This window comes from Microtus ochrogaster (assembly GCF_000317375.1).
Source record: "Microtus ochrogaster isolate Prairie Vole_2 chromosome 14 unlocalized genomic scaffold, MicOch1.0 chr14_random_1, whole genome shotgun sequence".
NCBI lineage: Eukaryota > Metazoa > Chordata > Mammalia > Rodentia > Cricetidae > Microtus > Microtus ochrogaster.
This window is the reverse complement of record NW_004949096.1, coordinates 21,038,860-21,042,012: the sequence shown is the minus strand read 5'-3', so window position 1 is coordinate 21,042,012 and position 3,153 is coordinate 21,038,860.

The window sequence follows — 3,153 nt, the reverse complement described above, 5'->3', positions numbered from 1 at the left end:
ATTGATCAGATCATCTCAATCTCTCTTTGATGAGACTATCATTGATCAGATCATCTCAATCTCTGGCTTATGTGCTCCTCTTCCAACAAGGTAGCCTTTGCTTGCGTACAAGTGGAAGCAATGAGGAGGAGGACTTAGAGATCACCTTGGTTCAAAGATCAGGAACTGGACTTGAGTTCTTGAGAAGGCCAATCCAGCTGTGAGAGTTATTGTTGTCTGTGTGACAGAATGGAGAATCACTGGAGAGATGGGCCGCTGGACATGTCTATGGAGGGCTGTGTTGTTTGTGTTGTTTGATGTGAGAAGACTACCCACTGTGGTCCTGAACAAAACAAATGGGGAAGAGGAGGTGAGCAGGAGCACACTCTCACCTGTCTCTGATTCCTGACTGTGATGATGGGATGGTGCTTTGAGCTCCAGTTGCCACGCCTTCCCCACCATGATGGACAGCATCCTGGAACTGTGAGCCAAAATAAACCTTCCTTCTCCTGAGTTGCTTTGTTGATATTCTACCACAGCAACCGAAAAGCAGCTGCATTACTGCGGATTCTCTAGAGGAACAGAACTCACAGAATGAAAATATATATATACATACATACACAAGATTTATTAGAATAGCTTACAGGCTGTGGTCCATCTAGTCCAACTATGGCTGTCTACCAACAAAAGGTCTAAGAGTCCAGTTCCATCCACAAGGCTGGTTGTCTCAGCTGGTCTTCATTACACATTGGAATCTTGAAGAAGTAGGCTCCGATGCCAGTGAAGGAATGGACTTGTGGTCAAGGGAGCGACCAACAGCAAGCAGGCAAAAGGAGAGAGCTTCCATGTTGTGGGAATTCATTCTGCTAGTAGTTTTTGGAGTATCTGCCTTGGGGCACAGTCTGGGGACATACGTGATCCCTTTTAAGAGAGAGGAGGGGCCTCGCTTGTGCTCTCTCGTGTGGTGGGCTGTTCTGGTTGTGCCCCCAAGACAGAGAACTGTGGTAGATCTCTCTCTCTCTCCTCTCTCCTCTCTCTCTCTCTCTCTCTCTCTCTCTCTCTCTCTCTCTCTCTCTCTCTCTCTCTTTTTTTTTCTCTCTCTTCTCTCTCTCTCTCCTCTCTCTCCTCTCTCTCTCTCTCTCTCTCTCTCTCTCTCTCTCTCTCCTTCTCCTCTCTCTCTCTCTCCTCTCTCTCTCTCCCTTATTGTTGTTCACGAGTGTTCCCCAGGAAATGTGTGATATCCCTTTATTGCGGACTCTCATGGACTCACTCGGCTCTACACTTCTTTCTTCCATATCCTCCATACAGGCTGCCAGCATACAGTGCGGTCCAGATTAAAGGTGCATCTTCCTACCTCAAAAAATCTGCATCAAAGATGTATCTTTTCACCTCAAAAAAAAATCAGGATTAAAATCTTCCCACTTAAAATGGTTTAATTAGGAAAAAAATCCCTCACAGGTATACCTACTGCTTGGGTTTCAGTTCATTCCAGATGTAGCCAAGCTGACAACCAGCATAGCCATCACCGTAACTAAGCCAGCAGCTTACCGCCAGGCTCTCTTGCCCCAATACCACGGTCAGCAGAGCAGAGAGCTTGTTGACCCTTTCTGCCTGGTTCTTTTTAGAGGGAGAAGCAGGTCTAACTGCAGAACCTGATTCCCCCATCCCCGCATTCAGTGAACTTGCCAATTCGTTCAGATCTAAATTTCTTGCACTTTTTTTCTTTAAACAATTATAGAGGAAAATACTTCTGACACAACCCAGTCCAACAAAGCTGGAAGGATGAAGTATGAATATTTTTATTTCATAAAAGGTCAGGATCAAACATATTCACCACCTTTGCTGTTTGCGTGGTCATATAGTTGTGAATAGTATGCTCCCTTGGAGATTATTAAAGAACATTCTGGATCTACTGTTTTGAGATAAAAGTCAGAAAGACAGGAACCACCTTTTTTTGAAGTGCCATAGAGAAAGAAATTTGCAAAGGAACATGGATGCTTTATGTGTGCACACATGTTTATGTGTGTTTATGTGTAATCATGCATCCATGTAGGTATACATTTCATATATATGAAGGTAAGCACTGAAGATAGTTATTTATTTATTTTGAGGTAAGGTCTCTCACTGAACCTGATGTTCACCTATTGGCTAGATTCCTTGGTCAGTGATCTCCAGAATCTTCCTGTCTCTACCCTCCAGTGCTGGGGTACAGAAGTGGGGATAATCACACCCAGATTTTAGGTGTGTGCTGAGAATTCCAGCCTGGGTCCTCATGCTTGTGCAGCCAGCTCTTTTCCTGCTGAGGCATTTCCCGACCTGCAAAGACACTGCATCCAAATCACTCCCACCCTGTCATGGTTCCACTACTATAGAGGGTGATGGGCTAGCTCCTATGGATGTGCCCATTCCAGGCTAGCTGCTATGAACCATCCCATGCTGGGCTAGCTCCTACTCTTCTATCTCAGGCTAGCAGCTATGAAACCTCTTATCCCAGGCTAGCTTCTCTGTGGTAGTTTGAAGGTAATTAGCTCCCATTAGCTCCTGAGGAATGGCACTATTAGGAAATGTGGCTTTGCTGGAATGGATATGACCTTGTTGGAGGAAGTGCATCACCGTGGGGGTGGGCTTTGAGGTTTCCTATGCACAGGATACCACCCAGTGTGTCAGTCATCTTCATCTTACTTGCAAGATGTAGCATACTCAGCTCCAGGACCACATCTGCCTGCATACTGCCAATGATCCCATCATGATGATAACAGACTGAACCTCTGAAACTGTAAGTGAGCCATCCCAATTAAATGTTTTCTTTATAAGAGTTGCTGGTATGGGATGTCCTTCTGTATTTTGTTGCTTTTATTGGTTAATGAATAAAGAAAACTGGGGGCTGGAGAGATGGCTCAGAGGTTAATAGCACTGGATGCTCTTCCAGAGGTCCTGAGTTCAATTCCCAGCACCCACATGGTGGCTCACAACCATCTATGAGATCTGGTGCCCTCTTCTGGTGGGCATGCCTACATGCAGGCAGAGCATTGTATACATAATAAAAAATGTTTTTTTTTAGAAAGAAAAGAAAACTGATAGGGCAGAATAGAACTAGGCAGGGAAAACTATACTGAAAGCTGGGAGAGAGAAGGCGGAGTCAAGAGAAGCCATGTAGCCCTGTCAGAGACAGAC